The following is a 23,418-nucleotide window of genomic DNA, read 5'->3' as shown; positions in this document are numbered from 1 at the left end:
GGAGGCAGAGAGGCAGAGGAGGATGAGAGGAACCACAGGTGGATAAGACATAGTTCCTTCACCACACGCAGACTGTTGAGCAGGCAGACAGCAGCAAACACCCTGGCACATACCAACATGTAGTTCAGCACAGGGGCCACACATGGTAGACACACAGGCTTCCAGACACACATAAGCACACTGGTGAAGGTGAGAGGGGTCTCTGACTTCAAAGCCATTTTTCTACAGATTTACACAAAAGTGGCGTTCCCCTAGGAATAGTTTACATAACTGATTGTATTCATGTTTACTTTGGGATTCCCTGGACATCTAGTGTCAGTTTTTTTTTTTTTTTTTTTTTTTTTTTTTTTTTTTTTTTTTTTTTTTTCCTGGCTCACAGCCCCCATGCCCAGTGTTAGCCATCTTGGTCTATGCCAGATATCTGTATCAGTACCGTGTTTCCTATATTCTTGTTGGTTTGTTTGTTTTTCAAGACACAAGGTTTTTCTGTGTAACAGCCCTGGCTCTCCTGGAATTTGCTTTGTAGACCAGGCTGGCCTCGAACTCAGAGATCTGCATGTCTCTGCTCCCTGAGCATTGCGATTAAAGGCATGTGCCACCATGCCCTGGTATATTCTACCCACTTTAGACAACAATTGCTTTATGAGAGCAGGCCCATAAGGGTGTTGTCTGGGCCCATAATCCACAGTAGCAGTAAAGGGAACATTCAGTTTTCTAGGCTTTCTGTCTGTCTGTGATAAAGCACCCTGACCCAAAGCAACCTGGGAAGGAAAGAGATTGGAGGTTCGGCAGGAACCAGAGCAGACTGGGTCGATCTCTGACTCGTTCCTCAACCTTGCTCAGCAACCTTTCTTAGATAGCCTACGAGCCTAGGGATGACACTGCCCACAGTGGGGTAGGCCCTGGGCCATCACACATTAATCACTAATCAAGATAATTCCTCACAGATAAAGCCACAAACCAATCCCATCTGGATAATCCCTCATCTGAGATCTTCTCAGATTAACAGATGAAGCTGTTGGGGACAGACGGCAGAGCCACAGGCTGGGACACTGTGAAGGATATAGACTCAAACGTCTGGCTTTCCTGAACTCTTACATCCAAGAAGGGAATATGAGATTTTATGGTTCCTCCTCATCATTGGGGCCAAAAAAGGTAGGGGATCAGATACCTCTGTGAAAATCATATCCTGGATAGGATCTAGGGCCTTTTCTCTTTTTTGTTCAGAAGTAGCAACTAGGACACACAAGCAATTAAAAATTTTATTACAGTGTGGGGAAATTTAGAAATTCCCTGGCCCCAGCTACAAAGGCACTACATCATCAACACCAAGGGCATGCTGGCGTCCTGGAAATGTGTCTCTGGTCAGTAGCCACCATGTTGCCTGGCAACAGCTCCACAGAAATGATGCCCGTCTGTATCTCCAGGTTTATCTAGTTTATACTAAAAAATTCTGTCCCTAGACAAAGGGAGGAACCCAGATGCCCAGTGTGTGGAGGTCGGTATGGCAAAGAAAATGTGGCTAGGCTTAGTGACATGTGCTGTAGTTCCAGCTACTGGGAAGGGGAAGGCAGGAGTACAGCTTGAGCTCAGAAGTTTGAGGTCAGTCTGAGCAACATGGTGAGGCCCTACCTCAAAAGTGAATGAAAGAGAGAGGGAGAAGAGGAGAGGAGAGGAGAAGAGGGGAAGGGAGGGGAGGGGATGAGAGAGGGGAGAGAGATAGTGAGGGAAGGGAAGAAAAGGAAGGGAAGAGGAGAGGAGAGGAAAAGAGGGGAGGGGAGAAAAAGGAGGTCAGAGGAGGAGGGAGGGAGCGGAGGAGGGAAGAGAGAAGGGAAGGAAAGGGGAGATGAGGGAAGGGGAGGAGAGGGAAGGGAAGGGAAGGGAAGGGAAGGGAAGGGAAGGGAAGGGAAGGGAAGGGAAGGGAAGGGAAGGGAAGGGAAGGGAAGGGAAGGAAAAGGAACTGTTCAACATGATAGTCCACACCTATAATCTCAGCACTTGGGGTGGGGGCAGAAGTAATAAGATTGCATGTTTTGGCTAGCTTAAGCTGCACACCAAGTAACTACCTTAAAAATAGCTTGAAAGACACTTGCCTCTCCTAGACTTAGGTGAGACTAACTAGAAATAGCTCAAGATATTCCCTGGCTCGGCCTGGAACGAGGTTGCAACAGGGGAGGGCTTCCCACCTCCACCTCACCTGCTCCATGTTTGTTTACCTCACAGACCCAAGATCTGCTTAGTTTGAGTTTATGTCACAAATGGGTTAGGTTTTCTTACTCGCCTTACTCTGGGTTCTGCATGGTGCTTGCCCTCTGCATGGTGCTTGCCCGCAGCCTACCCCACTGTGCCTAAACTTTTGTAGAAAATTACTTTGGGGAGCCCCAAACAGAATTGTTCCATACATCACAATTCCCCCAAAAAGTTTCCTAGAAGAGCTGTGCTTTCCTGTGTCTCCAAAACACTGGGAAGCATCTGCTCCTACTCACACTTTCTACTTTGTAATGTCTCAGCCTCCTCTTCTTCCTCTTCTTCTTCCTCTTCCTCCTCCTCCTCTTCCTCCTCCTCCACGTCCTCTTTTTTTCTCCCAGTTTTCTCTCCTCCTGGCACTTGGGATTCCCTAAGTCTGCAGTAATAGAGTGCATGTCACACCATTCTGCTGTTTGCAGCTCAAGGCATCTATTGCTTATGTTACTCCAACAAATGAACAAATACACTCATCCCCCTTTTTCTTTTTTGAACAAGGTCTCACTCTGTATCATTCGGTTTGTCCTGGAATTCACTCTGTAGAGCAGGCTGGCCTCAAACTCACAGAGATCCTCCTGTCTCTGCCTCCTGAGTACTGGGGTCCAACGTGTTTGTTACTACACCCAGCAGTAGCCCCTCAGTAACTATTCATCTTCTAAGGTGATGGCTGAGGAAGTAAATTCCTGGGACTTGGGTGTGGCTGTCTGTCAGAGCTTCACCTCCCATGGATGCCCAGGGGCATTTGGCTCTCGTGTTCTGGAAAATCCTTTTATCCAGGTGATTTCCAGACTCTTCATCTTTAGTCTTCTGTCACACTCTGACCTCTATCTGACTTTAGTCCCAAGAAGAGCTGTCATTCACGTCTAAGAGAAACTCAGTCTTCACAACCTTGTTTCTCAGCAAGGACTTCCAACTGCTTGCCCACTGTTATCTGGGTTCCTTAATCCCAAGAGTCCCAGGAACCCAAATGGACATTCACCATACAACATGCTGGGCACTCTACAGTAAAACAATTGTCATCTTCTCAGTTTATAAGATCTCTGGCTGTTAGCTGGTTTTGAGATGGGCAAGATGAAAGAGACTCATTACAGGCCTAGCAGAAGGCCAAGTGAAGAGATGCTTGCTGGACCAGGAGAAGAAGACAGAGAGGAGACGTGCCAGCCGTTCATGTCAGAAATGGACTAAAAGGGGTGGACTAAGCCAACCTTGGTGGTGAACGCCTACAATCCCAGCACTCAGGAGGCAGATGCAGGCAGCTCTCTGTGAGTTTGAGGCCAGCTTGGTCTACATGGGGAGATCCTGTCTTAAAAAAGAAATAAATAATTTTGAAGAGGGAGGGTAGGACTGGATGCCAAGGATGGAAAGAAGAGGCCACAAACATCTGGGAGGATGGTGCCTATCCTGAAATTCTGTAGACAGAGCAGATTTGTGAAAGGCTAAAGATTGAGCCTTAGACACTGAAGCTTTGCTGAGGGTTTCTGGGTCTGAGATTGTCCTTCATTTTCAAGCCTCTTGCAATCTAAGTGAATGCCACAAGAGTAGCTACACAGCAACATGACCTTGTCCACTTGGTCTTGGCATCTCACTCATCAAAGATGAGATAGTGATTTGAGCTCTGGTGACGACACTTCAGCAACAAATTGTTGAGCTGACATGTGGATCTTATTATATCTACTGGTAATTGAGAATAGAGATTAGCAACCTGTGGTCCCAAGACTCCCATCTGCTTTGTAAATAAAAGTGTTTTGAACTACTACTAGGGCCATTTACATTGACAGTGTCTGCTGTTGGCTTTGATGCTACAACAGTGCAGGTAAGACCAGTTATGACAGATCAACCAGGTGGCCCTCCATCATATTCAAAGCTTTAAGAAAAAGCTCCAGCTTAAGATCTAGCATCTCCATTTTCCTGGAGGCATCGTAACAATAAAGAAGAGGCTGGAGAGAAAGATGAAGCAGTCTCTCACAGAGAAGGAGCAAGAGGACAATCTTGATGGCACTCAACCACAAAAATCTCCACAGCCTTGAAATCCAATCATATTCCCATCCTCATACTCTGTTTAGACAAAGCAATTGTTTTCTACTCAATTTGTATTAGGACAGTGTCATTTGCAGTTAAAGGACACATTACCTGATTTATGTATTTCTTATTTACCCATTATTGATCTGTACTTCTTTTATTCATTCAGACGTTTCATGAATGGCTTACTTTGTATTGGGAGCAATGCTGGAGATGGCTGAGAGAGCAGGGAATGAGACAACTGTAGTCCCTGACTGTGTAAAGCTAACGCCCCAATATAATGAGTTGGGCTTGCAGTTTTGTGGAAAACAGCTATGTAAAGACATAGCAGTCTCATCTCAGAAGTGAGGTTTAGGTCAGATACTATAAATCTGAGAGTCATTTCTATATAAAGAGATTTAAAGACAGGGAAACAGAAGGCATTGCCTAGGGATATCAAGGGAGAAGTAAAGTGTAGTGTGAACAGGCCCTGGAGAGCTCCCAGCATGGTGTGAACACTGGAGAGCTCCCAGAGTGGTGTGTGTGAGCAGCTACAGAAACTCTCAGCATTTCAAGATTCTGTTAAGGATACTGAGTAAAGGAGAACAGGAAAGAGAAAGCCCAGGAGTATGAAGTCCAGGACATCAATCTAAGAGACAGAAGGACTATAATGTATTATTTGTCAAGTGCTGGTGAGCAGAAGGAATTGAAAAGAGACCATTGTATCCAGCTGGGTGGAGGTCACTTGTTGAGCAGGCAAGAATAATTTTGAAACAGGAACATCCAGATTTGTTTTGTTACAAGAAACTAAAAGCTTAACTTCATCTGACTTCAACACTAAGGAAGATTTCTTGGGCTGGCAGGTTGTCTTCTGACCCCTATGTGTGTGCTGTGGTGTGTGCCTGCAGTAGTAATACATGCATACACACACTAGATAAATGATTGAAAATTAGATTTCTTAACTCAGCCAGTAGGAAGTCAGAGGCAGGATGAGTTTCAGGGGTAGTTTGGCTCAGCAGTTCAACAATGTCGTAAGGGACCTGGAATCTTGTCTCTCCACTCATTTCTTGAGTGTTAGCCTTAGGACAAGGTGCTCTCTTTCTCAACCTACCACCTAGGATGGCTTCCCATGGCTTCCGGGTTCACACTTCCTCATTTCAATCCAAGAGAGAATGAAATGATCGTTTTAGAAATTTTCAGAAATAATGAGTACATAACTTTCCCACAAAGATTCAGCAAACCCTGTCTCACAGCAGACCGGCTCCAGTTGAATCAGTGTCCATGCCTTATTGGTTACAAACAACCAAGATAGCTAACTAGGGAATGTGATACCGTGATAGGAAGACTTGGGTTTAAAGCCTAGCAAGAAAGGGGTCTAAAATGAAATCAGATACCCCCGGGACATCTGAATCGTATGCCAAGGACAAGCCAAAGATACATGAAGCAAATGGGAGAAGGCAAAATCCTCAACAGAGGCTCGGCTGTCTGAGAAGCAGACAGATAGTGACAGAGACATAGAGGCCAAGTATCTAGCATTTATTTTTACTAGATCACCTCTGAACAGATGGGACCCACCCAGCAGCCAAGGTTAAATAAAATTCACCAAACAGAGCAAGCTGTGTGTGACCTTGAGAAGGTGTGGACTTCTGAGATCCTGCTGGGAGTTGGCTTTTACTGGGAAAGGGGACTGAGCACTGAGTTTGAAATCTGAGGACTGGATGGCCTTGGGTAATTTCACTGATTTGACCTCAGACTTTGAAAGGAGGGATGCTCTTATCTCAGGGGCTGTGAGAGAGTTAGACAAGGCAATGTTTGTAAACATCTCAACGACATATATGTATATGTTGAATGTTGTATGATATATATACATGACGTAGATGTATGATGTGTATGTGTATACATATGTATATGATGTATACGTGTATGCATATGATGCATATGTGTATGTATATGTTGTATTATATGTATATAAGAATATTATATATATTAGCTTTTGACACCTTTTCTTTTTCCTCCTAACTCAGATTAACTCTGCTAACTTATTTTAAGTCAGCGGCAAATATCTTGCAAACATCTGGCTAAGAGTTAGGTGGGGAGTTGGGGTTAGTGAGATACTAAAAGAAAGGAAAGAGAGGAGATGGAGGGAAGGTGGTATTCATTCATATTCGCAAAGCATTTGTCATTGAATAAGCTGCATATTTCTTACAAAAAAACCAACCAGCCAACCAACCAACCAACCAAAAAACCTCAAACCATCAACAAAGTCCCTGTGGAGTTCTTGGAGGTGGCAATTAAAGCCACCCTGCTGACAGGACACTGACTGCCCAGAGAAGAATGTGGGTGTCGTCCTTCCCCGATAAAGGAAGGACCAAGGTGTCATTTATCCATCAGCCACTTCCAGCTTTACTGGCTCCTGAGCAGTCTGACCACAGATGCCAGGAAGGAAACTGAAGGATAGAAGCTAGGAAGGAGAAACAGAGAATCTGGACACCACTAACTCGCTTTGCTTTTTCTGTGGAAATCGCTGAGCTTCATTGTGTACTTAATTTCCTTTCGATGGAACAAAAACAAGCCAAAACTTATAGAAAGCAAATGGAAGCAGAGCCCCTTTCTATACAGCTTGCCAGATTGGGCTGAAGAGCTTTCCATGAGGATGCTTGGAAATTGGGTCCTTGAGGGTCGTGGTTTTACAGTGTAATGCTCTTATTAATACCCTTTTCAAGATTCATTCTATTTTAAATTATTTGTTCACATGTGTGTTGTGTGGGGGTGTGTTCCTGTGAGTGAGGCAGAGACCGGGAGGCATCAAGTCCCCTAGAACTGGAGTTACAGGCTACAGGAGGTGGTGAGCTGAGTGGTGAAGGTTCTGGGAACTGAACTTGGGTCCTCTGCAGGAGCCATCTTTGCAGCCTCGGCACACTCTCGTGAGGTGTGCAGCTGACTACTCTGTAGAGACTTGAGTGTTTCCAGTCCCGTGTGGCCTTTTGTGTTACACATGTCGGAGTCCAGGAATGCTCCTGGTGGCATTTTATAAGCGGCTGCTGCTTGGGACAGATGCTACGTGTGCTCTAGTAACATCTCCTGGGGGAAAGTGTGTCAGCTCTTCCTGCCCTTCCCTGAGGCTCTTTCTAGACACAGGTTTAGGGTCCAGTAAGCTGGTTTACTGCTTTACTAGGTATAGTCGGTGAGCAATGTGGTGAGCACTCACTGGCTCATGGAAGGCTGTGAGTGCTTCTGACAGGCAGATTAGGAGGCTTTGTGTTCCCATACCTTGGAAAGACCTTGTTGGTGTTTTCTGAGAACGAAGGAGGGATCGATCTGACCTGATGTGCATGTTTATCCTGTGGACCTATTGGAGGGGACCCGATGGCCATATGATTTTCTGTTTTCCGTGTGTGTGTGTGTGTGTGTGTGTGTGTGTCACAGAACACACAAGTAGGTCAGAGGAAAGCCAGGGAGTCAACTCTCCTTCCACCATGTGGGCACCAGGGATTGAATTCCAGTCATCGTCAAGCTTGGTGGCAAGCACCTTCCTCAGATGAGATGATCCACCAGCCGAAATTTATGGAATTTTTTTCCTAATTTTTTTTTTTAACATAAAAGTCTAAATGTGACCAGGGATTGTCATTGGAAAATATCACAGTTTCTCATTTTCAATAAAGTCAATAAAGGAAGTTGTAACCAAAATCCTAAAGAAGTGTCTGATCGCTAAAAATTGTCACAGATTACTAAAAATTGTCTTGATTTTCCATGGGTTACTAGAAAGGTAATTAGAAATTTGCTTCTTTTCCTATGAGTAGTTTCTGGGAAAGAAATAGACCAGTCACTCTGTATAAGAAAGTCACTGCCAAACTGTTGCTTTCTTTGTCTTTTCTTTTTTAAATTTTATTTATTTATTTATTTATTTATTTTATTCAAGACAGGGTTTCTCTGTGTAGCCCTGGCTGTCCTGGACTCCCTCTGTAGACCAGGCTGGCCTCGAACTCACAGGCCTCGAACTCACAGGCCTCGAACTCACAGGAAGCCTGCCTCAGCCTTCCGAGCACTAGGATTAAAGGCATGCCTGGCCTGTGTTGCTTTCTTAATAATCAAGTCTTAGTTCATTAACTGGTTCTGTGATTTTTTTTTTAATACCTTTGTTGGGAAAACTTCTCTTTACTTCTGTTCTTCCTTTCTGTTTGAGGCAAGGTCTCACTGTGTAGTTCAGGCTAGCCTCAACCTTGCCACCTTCCTACTTCAGCTTCCCGTGTACTGTGATCACATGTTTGAGCTACCGGGTCTGGCTGCATCTCAGCATCTTGGTGACATTTGTGCCAACCCCATGTGTTTAAAAGCAGTGATTACAGGCTTGTGAGTACTTATATGGATGGGTCCAGCCATATGTAGCTTCTGCTGGCTTCTCTCTTATATTTAATGAATTCTCCAGGGAAATACTTTTCAGTAGTTAAAGAAGCTAAAATTATATGGACTTGAATTACTTATTCATTATGGAGAAAGCCTGGGAGTGAAGGCTAGTTGTTTCTTTAGATATCTTCTGGTTTCCATGTAGAAATAATAGATCAAGCAACTGAGTGGCCAAACTGATGCTGTGGATGTATTTTAAATTCATATTGACAACCACCCACACATATTTGTGCACTAATAAATGAAAGAAAACACCGAACCAATGTGACAAAATGCAATAAAAACGAAGCAAATGGGATGAAAAATGCAATAAAAACGAAGCAAATGCCACTGTTGCTCAGTGGCTGCCCTCACAAGACCCAGCGTGAGAACAAGCAGCCAACATCTCGGCATGGATGGGGAGGGGCCCATGTGATTTCACCTTAGTTGAAGTTATTGGCAATTGATAGTTGCTGGGGAAGGAAGAGTTAATTTTCTTCTGGGTTGCAGCCCCTGGGAGGATACACATGCTCTAGTCATTGGCATCTGTACAGGCATGGGCCACACTAACGAGACTTAGCAGGGTTTTTTTTTTCTTTTTAAGAGTCACAAGAGGTTGGGGAGCCAGCGGGAGAGCAGGGAAGGAAATGGAGGAGAGGTGAATTTTAGCAAAATACATTGTATGTGTTTATGAGATTATCAAATAATAAAAAAGATTGTAGGAAAAAATAAGGCAAATAACAGAGTTTACACTGGCTATGAAAAGAGATTGAGGAAAACAGCCTTATCTCTTTCAAGTGTTTCCTCCTGTTTTTCAAATAATGAATGGCTGACTTAGTACCCACCTTGTGCCAAACACTGAGTTATGCAACGGGTGTAACAGTCAAATAAGATGCAGCTTCTGCCTTCAAGAAGTTCTGGTCCAGGTAATGAATGGGTATTTATGCTATTTTCTAAGTAGGGTTAAAACACTGAAGCCGACGTCAAACCTTCATTGTAGATCATAAAACTCCTCAGAACCCGGCTAGGAGCAAGAGCTGATGAGGAAACACTAGGCAAAGTTCTTCCTTGTCTCTAGGCATGGAAGTGTGAGATGTACCCAGTAACCAATAAAGCCAGCTTTGATGCTGTGACTCATGTGCTTTGTCTAAAACACCTTAGACATGGGAACCTGTTCCAGGGATTACACCACCCTAGCTCACCATGGTTGACTTCTTCCCAGGCTACGATGCACTTTCACCTGTTCTGTTGTAACCACAGGACGAGTGTAAGGCACGCATAGTAAATGCCCACACAGATGACTAAACCATGATACTGGATAATAGAATGGATTTTCCAACTTAACAGCACGTGGCCAATGGTTGGGTTGGGCAGGGTGGACCCATTTGCCTTCACCATATGTCAACATCTCAGAAAACATAGAAAACCCTTTCCCGGAATCTTTGGGGAAAATCATGATTTGGGAACTACTATCAACCAAGGTCATAAAACATGATTATTATGTAGGCGCCACAATGGCCATAGGGAGTGATTGTCCTCAAATCATGTGGATCGTTCCATAGGCATAAAAATGCCAACACCCAAAGGAGTCAGGACAAAGCTAGGAGTTGCCTCAAGAGAGCTGGGAGCATGGATGCCACTCACTTTTTTTTTTTTTTTTTTTAAATAAGTCTGTGATACTTACCAGTCTCCACATTTGATGTCTGTCTGCTTTGCAAGTAGCCAGAAGTGTTGTGTTGTCCAGTGGCCTTTTAGATAAGACCAAGGTAGGATATTTGGGCCACTTTTCATATGTGTTTGCTCTGCAGAGCATCATGGGTGTTTTCTCTACAATTTTGAAAGTTGGAATCTTTGCTGTGTCTGGGCATAGGCAAGGGGAGTAGCAGAACCATGTAAAGGTCTGTGTTAGTCAGAGTTCTCTAGATAAACAGAACAAGTAGGACATGTATATAGAAAAAAATCTTTATTTTACTATCACTAAAATATTCAATTTATTTTTGGTCTAGTTGTTTCTGGGTTTCTTTCTTCCTTTTGAAATAAGATCAGGTTGGCCTTGAATTCATAATCTTCATGTTTTAACTTCCCAAGAAGCTGGAATTACAGCTATAGATGCATATCAAATGTTTACTTTAAGAATTTTGCTTATCGTTGTTGAGGCTAGCAAATCTAAAATCTCCAGACCGAAGGCCAAGAAAAACCAGCGTTGAAGTGGAAGTTTACGGCTTCCTGTTGATGGAGTTGCTTTTCACTCAGAGGACTAAGAATCCATTCTAGTAGGGCCTGAATTTATAAGATAACACTTCCTGCCTCCATGTGTGTGGGGATATTGCTTTACACAAGGTCTACTGGTTGAAATATTAATTTTATCCTAAACACCCTTATACAAACAGTAATAATGTTTGACTACTGTATAGGTCAGATTTTGTTGTACACTACTTTCCTTCAAAGTCAAACAAGCCTCCATCTTTTGGAGTTTAGCTGTGTTTGCTCTCAAAAGATCATCTCAGCTAGAAATCATGACTGTGTACATCCCATTATAGGAAGAGGAGTGGGGAGGGGAACAGGGCCCTTGCCAGAGTGTTCAGCCACCTGCTATATGCAATTCTACCCTTATTTCAAGTGGCTTCAGAATGAAGCTACAGTTTAAAGGTCATGGAAAACTAGTGGACAGGAGGCTGTGTGTATGCATCTATGGAAAAGTCATTGTCCTTGCTGGGCAAAGGCTGTTTGACACAGCCTTTGGAAGGGGAATATCCACAGTCCTGTAAGTAACCCCTGGAGTATGCTCTATAAGTAAACCCAATAACCTTCTTGGTTCCCCTGAGAGGATTCTGGTGAAATTGTGTCTTGTTGGTTACTGGGACCTGAGGAAGAGGGATAGACACTGTTTACATCTTTCCAAGGGAAGAGATCTTAGCAACAGCTTCCCACAGTTGTGATAAAAATACTTGAGATAAACAACTAATAAGAAAAAATGGTTTAGTTTAGCTCACAGTTTTGGAGTTTTAGTCTATGGTTCCTCATTCCACTGCTCTGGGCCTGTAGAGAAACAGAACACTATGTTGGGAAGAGCATGTTGGGGCAAAGCTGCCAACTTCATGGCATCCAGGAAGCAAAGGAAACTGGAGTAAAAAGGGATTGGGTACCAGTGTGCTTATGAAAGGCAATTTCCAAGTGACCTATTTTTTTTTTTAATAGATGCCGGTGCCTGAATTTTCACCACCTGCCAATAGCATCCTACTTGAAGATTTAATCTCTGATATACAAAGGGTTGAGAGCCAGTCTAGATCCAAATTGTAGCAATCATACATCTGGTCATCATGGCCCTTTCTGTGGGCACAACCATTACGGGGTCCTACTGAGGCTTCTATAAGTAGGAGACTAGAACTTAGTGAGCTACAAGGTGATTGCTTTTTTTCTTTTCCTGGAGTGGCATATGATGTCATTCAGACACTGATGTCACAATCATATACTATATAGGGTTATACTATGTCCCTTAAACATGCCATAGAAAGGGGAGTTGATTCCTGGTTGAGGCATAATATCTATGATGGTAACCTGTGGTAAAGGTCATTCCCCTGAGCTCTGCTCCATCATAACAGACTGAAACTGAGACATGATTCAGTGTGAGACGCACAGATATGTTCAGACCAAGACCCTCAGCACAGAGATACTTGATGTATATACTCTCTTCTGATGCTCAGCTTCCAAGATAGCTTTGTTGAACCTAAGGCAGTGGCTCTTCAGGAATGATCAAGTACAGCCCAGTGCAGCCCAATTACAGTGATCTGTGGAAACATCCACATTCTATGCAGAAGCTCATACTCAGTGAGGAAGCCAGGAGCATCAGACACAAGCTCTCCAAGCAGGATGGTCACAGATCATCCTGTCCACTGGGCTAATTTATCTGGGATCTCTCTGTAGAAACAGATGGGGCCCTACTGTTTGTTGTATGTATATGAGTACACTGTATCTGTATTCAGACACACCAGAAGAGGGCATTAGATCCCTTTAGATAGTTGTGAGGTTGCTAGGAATTGAACTCAGGACTCTGAAAGAGCAGCCAATGCTCTTAACCACTGAGCCATCTCTCCAGCCAATGCCCTACTCTGGATGAATAGGTGGCTTGATAATGTCACAGGCAGAGAATGTATGAGAAAGCCTATCACTCACACAAGAGTTTCCTGAGAACAGAGCAGGCACGGGTATGTATAGGCTGGCTAGAGTGAACAGAGAAAATGCCTTGAACCTTCTCAGTGACTGAAGTAGAAGGGGTGGAGACACTTCTCACATGGTAGCTGGGAGTCTGTGACATCTGGTTTTTTAGCTAGCACCAGATTTTCACAAACTGAAAAAGAAGACAGTGAGAAAGCAGAAGTTCCAGAAAATCAATCCAAATTTCTACTTTTAAAAATGCATGACTTCATGGTACCATAAGCCCGACTAACAGTCGAGGCCTGGAGGCCCAGGTGATGGGCATATTTCTGACTGATGCTTTGCTAAACTGACATAGCAGCTTCTAAATGCCTTTGTGTGTACCATAGACAAAAGAGGTCCCATAGCAGAGAAGCATCTCCTTACAATGGGCAGTGACTGAGCCTTGGGCTTGCCCAAAGACGCAAAGCATAAGCAACAGATATGGGACCAGCTATAAACAATCACTTGGCCGCCATCTCTAAGGCTCACGGAACATTGTGGGAGAGGGAGCAGGAAGGATGCACGAGATGAAAGACACATGAAGGGCTGTGAAATGTCATTCTCTAGACTCAACGCAACCATTCCAATCACCAAATCAGTTCCTTGCACTGGGCGCTCACAACAGATCAGCCCAATCTACAACCAATCAAAGAAGAGGAAGAGGCTTATGGGCCACACCCTTCACTCTGGATGTTGACAGATTCTAGGAAAAGAAGAATCATTGGTTTTAGGTGTGCATTCACGGCTGAGCCCACCAGGCTCCAATGGATATCTCCAAACCCATGGTCTCACAGATGTCCCTGGTTAATCTCAGTGGGACACACACACACACACACACACACACACACACACACACACGAATAGACATAGATATGACAGAGAGAGCTGTGGAGAAGGGGAGGATGGATAGGGGTATTAGAGAAGTCGGATGAAATTGGTCAGCAGGCACAGCATACATGTGTTAAATTATATATGAGTGTGCACAGTTTGTAATATTGTGTTTTTATGTGCTTATGTGTGTATATGTATGTGTGTATGAAAGTATGTATTTAGCTCTGACTAAATTTTTTTGACTTAAAAGAAGATTCAAACTAGTAGATGAATGAAACACACATGCACATGTGCAAATGCATGTGCACTCCAACACACACATATACAAAGACAGAGACAGAGAGACAGAGACATATAGAGAAACACACAGAGAGACAGAGAGACAGAGACAGAGAAACACAGAGACAGAGAGACAGAGACAGAGAAACAAAAAGAGACAGAAAGAGACAGAGACAGAGAGAGAAGCACACATACAGAGACAGAGAGACAGAGACAGATAGAGAAACACAGAGAGACAGAAAGAGACAGAGACAGAGAGAGAAGCACACTCACAGAGACAGAGAGACAGAGACAGATAGAGAAACAGAGAGAGACAGAAAGAGACAGAGACAGAGAGAGAAGCACACACACAGAGACAGAGAGACAGAGAAACACAGAGAGACAGAAAGAGACAGAGACAGAGAGAAAAGCACACACACACACACACACACACACACACACACACAGAGAGAGAGAGAGAGAGAGAGAGAGAGAGAGAGAGAGAGAGAAGAATACGGTAGGTGCAGACACAAGGAAACATTCAGGCTCTAGAACTAAAGGAAAGAATTTGCAAAATAGGATGTAGTGGCTGGTGCCATTTTATAAAAATGCATGTTAGCATGTGTTTAGAAAACAAATTCTGACAAGGCCATCCTCCCCTACATATACAGCTGGAGCCTTGGGTCCCTCCCTATGTGCTCCCAGGATGGTGGTTTAGACCCTAGGAGCTCTGGTTGGTTGGTATTGCTGCTCTCCCTATGGGGCCTCAAACCCTTTCAGCTCCTTCAGTCTTCTTTCTCACTCCTCCACTGGAACCTCATGATCAGTTCAATGTTTAGCTATGAGCATCTGCCTCTGTATATGTCAGGTTCTGGCAGACCTCCAAGGAGACAGCTATATCAGGCTCCTGTCTGCATGCACTTCCTGACATCCACATCAAGTGTCTACCTTTGGTGACTGCACATGGGATGGATACCCAGGTGGAATGGTCTCCAGACGGCCCCTCCTTCAGTTTCTGTCCCACACTTTGTCTCCATATTTGCTCCTTTGAGTATTTTGTTACTCCTTCTAAGAAGGACCAAAGAACCCAAACTTTGGTCTTCTTTCTTCATAAGCTTCATGTGGTCTGTGAGTTGAATCTTGGGTATTTCAAGCTTCTGGGATATTATGCAATCATCAGTGAGTGAATGCCATGTGTGTTCTTTTGTGATTGGGTTACCTCACTCAGAATGATTGGTCCCATGAAGGCTGGACGCCAAGTGTGGGGAAATTAGAGGGTGGGGAGGTGGGAGTTGGGGGGGTAGGTGGAGGCACATCCTCATGTGCAGGAGGAGGGAGGATGGAATAGGGGTTTTCTGGGTAGGGGTGGGGAATGGGGTAAGGGGATAACATCTGAAATGTAAATAAAATATCTAATAAAAATTTTTTTTAAAAAGGGCTGGAAAGATGGCTCAGCAGTTAAGAGCAATGACTGTTCTTCCAGAGATCCTGAGTTTAATTCCCAGCAACCACATGGTGGCTCACAACCATCTGTAATGGGATCCGACGCCCTCTTCTGGTATGTCTGAAGACAGCTATAGTGTAGTCATATACATAAAATAAATAACTTTTTAAAAAGAATTTTAAAAAAATTTTAAAAAAAAGAAAACAAATTCTGAGGAAATGCATTGAATCTTAGAGATGTTTCCCACGAAAGATGAGATTCTAGGACATTTTTTTACTAGGCATGTCTCACATCATGTACTTATTTTGTATATTTAATGCATTTGTAATCAGGAAGATAGTGATACAATTAATGGCAAAGCCTGCGAAGCTACTTCCCTCACTTTCCCCTAGACACTTAGGATACAGTCATGTGCTATAAATTCACTCATTCTCAACTTTAATCCTCTCACGTCTATGTTCAAAAGTATCTTGTCTCAGTGGTTGCGCAATCGAAATCACTGTTAGGGGCCAGGTACTAAGTGTTGCTTCCTGGCAGTTGTCTAGAACTCTCCAGCATGCAAGCACCATGCAGGTCAGTCAGCCTGGATGTGGCGTAACACATGGTAGCAGGATCCTGAGGTAGAGGAGGTTGCTCACCTCAGGTCGGTCAAGAGCCAAGGGAAGAGAGAAGAAAAAGTCTGGGGACACGATGCACCTTTCCAACACAGGTTTCCACAGCCCAAATCCCAAATTTAGACCTTTTATTTTATTAATTTAATTAAGGGGGCTGGAGAGATGGCTCAGCAGTTAAGAGCACTAACTGCTCTTCCAGAGGTCCTGAGTTCAATTCCCAGCAGCCGCGTGGTGGCTCACAACAATCTATAATGGAATTGATGCCCTTTTCTGGTACGCATATACATAAAATAAATAAATCTAAAAAATAATTAATTAGGAGCCCACCACAGCTGTGCTTGAAGATTTGGCTACAATTGCTTCAGTGTCAAAAAAAGATATTTTTTTTTCTACATAACAACTTTCAAAATTGAAACATAAAAAGCAAATCCTGGCTATGGTTTATGTCATATCTTTGATCATCAGAGCTTATCTGGCTGGGACACGGTGGCTAGATGGTTGTTTTCATCCTTTATCATGGCTCCAGTTATGCCCCTGCCAAAGCGCATGCTCAGTAGAAGAGGTCAACCTTCTTTGATAGAGAATGGCAGTTATTCAGTGGATGTGAGCAGCCGTGCTCCTCTTCTAGGTCCTTCATAGGAGAACTGTGTCGGCAAACTTCTGAGTTCCAGAGACACCCAAATGGGCCACTGTACTGGGAAATGTGCCTTTCTAAACAACATTTTCAATTTAAAAAAAAAATGTCCATTCTTCACTCTGTAGACCAGGCTGGCCTCGAACTCAGAAATCCACCTGCCTCTGCCTCCCAAGTGCAGGGATTAAAGGTGTGCACCACCACTGCTGAAACCTTCCATTCCTTAAAGGAAACCAACATATGGGCCACAACCCCCTTACTTCCAACACCTACCTCTTTACAAAGGAACACACCGGGGACAGAAATAGACATCTTATAGGGTTAAAGATGAAGTGATTTACACTTATGGCATTTGTTTGCCTAACTGCAAAGTGGGAGAGGGTATTATTATTATTGGTATTGTTATTGGTTGGTTTTTTGGTCTTCTGATAGAAAATCTATGGCTGGCTTTGTTCTTACAATTCTGCTTCCTCTCAGATGCTGGAATTGTGCTGCCATGCCCAGTAAAAATGAGAGTGTTTTTGCCCTAATTAGCCGTTGTTCATGCCCAAATGGGAAAGCTTTTGGGACAGTGTGTGTTTATTGTTGTTGCTTGTTGAGGTTTGGTCTGTTGCTCTGTATTGTAATGCTAAGTGTGGGCCCCCAAGGCCTGCTTACTCCAGAGGCGAGAGTCCTCCCAGAGACCCAAGTGATGGTATGTGACCTCGTACTCAAGTTAGTTCTGATTTGTAAATAAAGATGCCTACAGCCTACAGCTGGGAAGAATTGAGGCAGGGCTTGGGGTTCCCAGACTTAGGGTCAGAGGAAACCAGGAGAGATAACCGGGTGGGGAGAAGGAAGATGCTATGGGTTAGGAACCAAGAAACCATGGCCACGAGGGCTGACCAATTGGAGTTAAGAGCAGCCCCGATGAAACATAGTGAACTCAGGGTTATCAATAGGAAAGTAGATTCTAATAGCATAGAGGGCAGATATCTGACCAGCTCTAGTGCTGGTTAAGGCTTATTGTAAATATAAAGGTTGTGTGTGTGTGTTTTATCCTGGAACTAACAGTCAAAGGTCAAAGGTGGTGTAGAAGCCCAGGATTGAGATTTAATATTTCAGCCACAGTTGTTTGAGAATTTTCTATGTGTGTACTGCAGTCACATAATTTCCCCACACCCAGCTCCTCTTTTCCCCAACTGCCTCCCAAATTAACGAACTCTTCATCTTTAATTATAATATATGTATATGTGTGTATTTATGTACACACACACACACACACACACACACACACACTGCTGAGTCCACTCGAGTTACACATGTTTACGGCTGACATTTGATTGGCTCATCCTGAGGAAGGCTGATTCTGCCTCCCATAGTGGTCACCAAGTGCCTGGAGCTCTTCATCTAGAGATGGGCTCTGTGGGAGTCTCCCCATTCCTGTTGGCCTGTCAGCTATGGTCTTGTTTAGGTGACCACACTGCTGAGTTCTCTCTTGCACAGTCTTCTGTCATATATAGAAGACACTATTTCACAGCAGGTATCCCAGTCCTCTTGGTCTTCCAGTCTTTCTGCCCCTTCTGTGATGCTCTCTGAGCCTTAGGTATAGGGATTGTGTTGTAGATTTATAGTGGGGGCCGGGAAGTCCCATGGTGTATTCTCTGCATCTGACCAGTGACGTTCTGTAGCAGTCTTCATCTGCTGCTGAAAGACGTTTCTTTGCCAATGAGTGAGAGCTACGCATATCTGTGGGTATAAGAATGAGCATTACAGGACTGGAGAGATGGCTCAGTGAGATGGCTCAGTGGTTAAGAGCAACTGATTGATATCCCAAAGGTGCTGAGTTCAATTCCCAGCAACCAGGTGGTGGCTCACAATCATCTGTAATGGGATCTGATGCCCTCTTCTTGTGTGTCTGAAAACAGCTACAGTATGCTCATATACATAAAACAAATAAATAATTCTTTTTTAAAAAAAGAATAAGTATTAGAAATGAAATGAGAAATTATACTGGTTTAGAAAAGGGACAGTAGTGTGTTCTCCTCTGGGACCCATAACCTCGCTAGTCCCAGGTAGTTGGCTAGGTTTATAGTGCCAGGCATGAAGTTCCTCCTGGTGAGTGGGCATTAAGTTCACTTAGTTCAAGATATGAATGCCACTATTGTACTTTGGGGATATATTGGAGGATTAGTTGCTCCTTTGGTTCATAGGCTTTACAGCTGGGTAGAATTATTGATTGCTTTTCTCCCAGGGTATCTTGCTTAGCAGAGAACTGACCCCAGGGAGGAAGCTTCCAGGTCAGTTCCAGCTCAATTCCTCCAAGTCCTCTGTCTAAAATGGAAAGCACTTGTAAAATACAAAAGTGTAGATCGTTTCTATGACCTCATAGCTGTAGAGAAAGCCATTGGGTGGAACCTGGGCACCTGGGCTAGGGAAGCATCCCCTTTCTGAGCTATACCCCGAGGTTTGAATCAGTAATTTTAGCTGAGTTTGGCAGGAACTGCTTATTGATTCGTGAGCTTTTGGCTCAGGCATTTCCACCAGACTGAAGAATCTACTTCTGATATCACTCAAGACACTCAAGACTCATATGTCTGGCAAGTTGTTACTAGCCAGTGGCTGCAAACTGAGCCAAAATGGTTGGTCAGGTATGCTGGTGCCATGTATGTGGCACAGGGACTTCTACTTGGAGGTGCTCCATTTCTGCAATGCATAGGCTATACAGCTAGGTGGCATCTCTCCTCTCTCTCTCTTTTAAATTGATATTCACACAGCATAAAACTATTTGCAAGGGAACACTTCTGTAGCACTGAGAACTCTCACAATATGCAAACAGGAGCCTTACCCAGTTCCATGACATTTTCTTCACTCCAGAAGGAAATCCATAACCCTGACATGCTCTTCCCCAACCCCCTGTGCTTTCCTCTGCTGCTCCCGTTCTCTGAGAATGCCTCTTCTGTACATTCTCTATAGAACTTACTGCCTGTAGTCCATGTCTGTCTACTTTCCCATGGAAAAGTGGCTCTGTAGATCACTTGGTTATAGTTCATCTTAGTTTGTTTTCTATGACTCCAATAAGCACCATGACCCAAATCAACTTGGTAGTGAGAGGATTTGCTTCATTCATCTTACAGTTTATCATCTGTCATGGAAGAGAGTCAGGACAGGAACTTAAGGAGGATGGACACATAAAGGCAGGAGCTGAAGTAGACACCATGGAGGTGTACTGCTTCCTGACTCTCTCTCCATGGCTCACTCAGCTTGTTTTCTTAAACATCTCAGGACCACCTGCCTAGAGTTGGCACTGATGACAATGGACTGGGCCCTCCCACATCAATCATTAATTGAGAAAAGGCCCTGCAACCTTGCCTATAGACCAACCTGAAGGGGCCAGTTTTTCCATTGAGATTTGCAAGGGGCCAGCCCGGATGTTCTTCTTTCTTGGTTCCTCTTGAGGCAGCAGAGGGGGAATAGCATCAGTGGGGGCAAGACTTGGTTTTGCATGAAGTGGAAACTTAAGGGTTCTTTGGACAGTCAGTTGTGTTGGATGGTGTTTTGCTGGGGCAACATGTGAAGGAGTGTTGTCCTGAAGTGGACACAGGTGGAAGGCGAAGGCCGACTGAAGCAAACACAGGAGGAAGGATGCTCTGCTGAAACAAGCACGTGAAAGGACACGTGAAGGATTCTTTGCTAACAATGCACACGTATTGGTCCACTTTTTTTTTGTTGTTGTTGTTTTTCGAGACAGGGTTTCTCTGTATAGCCCTGGCTGTCCTGGAACTCTCTCTGTAGACCAGGCTGGCCTCGAAGTCAGAAATCCACCTGCCTCTGCCTCCCAAGTGCTGGGATTAAAGGCATGCGCCACCACCGCCAGGCTCGTATTGGTCCACCTTACACTGCGTAGTTGAGCTACATTTGTCAGGACTCCAGAGAAAAACATACTAAAAAGCTTCTGGTGGTGTGCTGTGGCTTCTTGCTGCTTCCTCAGACTCCGGTCGATTGGCAGAGAGATGTCAGCTGAAACAGACACAGGTGCTGAGGCAAGACACAGTACAAAGACAAGGCACATGGAGGACATGTGATAATTGGAGAGATGTAAATAGAACACTACAGACAATGACAGGGGCTGAGCTTGGCTTGCTTATAGAGCTAGCTGCACAGCGCTTGTTGGTCTCAAGGCTTCACTGATATTCACTTCACAGAGAGACACAGCGGAGAACTTTTCTGGCATTCCTGTTGGCCCTGGTCCCTCCTGCTGAGGCCTGGCTGTCTCTGCAAGGTAATGCCACCACTGCTGATTCATGTCTGCTATCCTGACTCTACTGAACTGGACTGCTAGTGTATCCATAAAGTGTGTGTGAGTGGATTGAGCTGCTGTGGTTAACCTGTAAACTAAACTGCCAATTTCCAGACAACACAGACGGGAGTTGCTCCAAAAAAAAAAAAAAAAATTCTAAACATATCCTTTCTTTTTCATTACCTCTGGTGGGTGGTGGTGGGTTAAAAGAAAGGTTGAAGCATTTTAAAAAACATCATTAAAGGTAGACTTTAAAAACATTAAAGTTATGCTTGCAAGATATTTAGGATTGCTGTTTAATAATAAATTGTCTTCATATCTTAAGTCTAAGTCACTTTGCTACTGTAGCTGACCTGCCTGAGTTCCTTTAAGGCCAGAAAATGCAGTCTCTGGCGTTCAGCACCTCATCATAAAACAGAAGGGGATTAAGTAAGGATTAATTATGAGAGCCTTTTCTCTCTTATCCAGATGCCTCTCACTTGTCAGTCTAGGGGGAGGATTGGAGCAATCAACTTCTATTGAACCAGGAGAAGAGTCATGCTTGCAGAAGAAAAAACTTTTACACAAGCAAATATGGATACACTCACGTAAATTCACATACACATTCATACATCTCCATTCAAACCAACTGGGCCCTGTTGACAAACTTATCTCATAATTACATACTCTCACATACACATCCATACTTACATATGCATATGAAACAAAAAAATTAAGCACCAGTGCAGAAAGAACTCACTCATTCTGGATGAAAAATGAGCTTCAATCCTTGTTGCATAGAGAAAGAAAAGGCTTCTACCCTTTTAACGCTAAATGAATTAAAACCAAAACTGTAAGAAGAAAGCTTTGTTCTCTTTAGTAAGACTAAGTTTTCCTTGTTATTAAGAAAAGACCGGTTCTGTCTCATGGTAAGGAGAAGCCTGCCTGCTCCTTCTGCTCTCTCTGTACTTCTTTTTTTCCTCTTTCCTCCTTCATCCTGCACATTGCTCCCTTAATTTTTAAGTTCCCTATAGTTTCTAAGTTGTCCACTCTGCATTCTCCTTCTAACCATGCTCTCTTCGCCCGCTCTTGCTCCCAATGCCTTACTCCTAATGCTATGATCTAACTTCTAAGTTCTTCCTGAGTTCAGTTCCCTCTCTTTGTCCTCAGCACTTGTGCATCTTTCAGGATACATGATCACATGGTAAAAAGTTCACCACAAGTTTACACATGAATCCAAATCATAAGTTGAACAAGAAGTTTACAACAGAGAATGTTTACATGCATATCCATTAAGAGAAATTATCTGGCTAAACATTCGTCATCTGTCACTAGCTCTACAGGTTCATGAAGAGTTCAAGACCATAACTAAGTTATCATTGAAGTTTTGTATAGATGAACCCAGTCAATATTTTATCTTCTGTCCTTACATCTATAATAAATCGTTAGTTCCCTTTTTATGACCTTTGGTTAATTGTTTTACAACCTCTTGGAATGTGCTCTGAGTTGTACTGTAAAATGTGTTGTAAGATGCCTGCTTGCTATCTCAGAAGAAATTAACTCATGACACTTGAAGACTGAAAGAGCTCTCATTGCAGTTTGGACATCAGGAAGGACTTAAGTCCTATTATAAAAGAGCTTAGCAATTACTAATAGAATTTTAGGAATTCTTATAGGATCATCATTAAGAATTATGACATCATCTATTTGTCTACATATCATCACTACAAGACAGTACAGCTTCATTGTTCTGTAGAGATCTGCTAAAAAGGGTGGGCTAGTGATTGTTATATATATTTAATAATAACAGGAAAAGCATATTAATAGTAGGAATCTCTCCTAAAATGAAATTCTTTTTGGCCTTGCCTAGAGAAGCAATTCCATCATTAACTTTAACAGTCCATGGTAGAAGCATCTTAAGCTCACCTGCTAGTGTATGGCTTCTTGATAGTTCCTGGCAGAGATTCCTTCTTCTCAGATGACTCTAGCTTGTATTAAGGGGACGAAAACAAACCAGCACAGAGTATGGATGGTATTTCAATACTTTTTATGGTTCAGTATGGGCCCACTATACATTACAACTTGCTTATCCATCCATCTATCCATTCATTGGTGGACAGTTGGGTTGGTATAACAACACCAATTTTGGCAGTTTTATTGGAATTTATAGTATTTCAGAGGATTGGGGGATAGGTCATTGCATCTACTTTTGCTGGCAAGGACCATCAATCTCAGTTTTATAGGTGAATATATCAACTGATTCCAGAAACATTACATTGGCATTTCTCGTTATGTCTTGACTATCTGGACTTGTTGTTTAGTAGATTATTAAAATACTTAATTATGCCGGGCAGTGGTGGCACACGCCTTTAATCCCAGCACTTGGAAGGCAGAGGCAGGTGGATTTCTGAGTTTGAGGCCAGACTGGTCTACAGAGTGAGTTCCAGGACAGCCAGGGCTACACAGAGAAACCATCTCGAAAAACAAAACAAAACAAAACAAAACAAACAAACAAACAAAAAACCCCAACCTTAATTATGATCCATTTGACCCTGAT

Source organism: Arvicanthis niloticus, chromosome 17 (genome assembly GCF_011762505.2).
Source record: "Arvicanthis niloticus isolate mArvNil1 chromosome 17, mArvNil1.pat.X, whole genome shotgun sequence".
In the NCBI taxonomy this organism is placed as follows: Eukaryota; Metazoa; Chordata; class Mammalia; order Rodentia; family Muridae; genus Arvicanthis; species Arvicanthis niloticus.
This window is presented reverse-complemented; position numbering follows the sequence as displayed.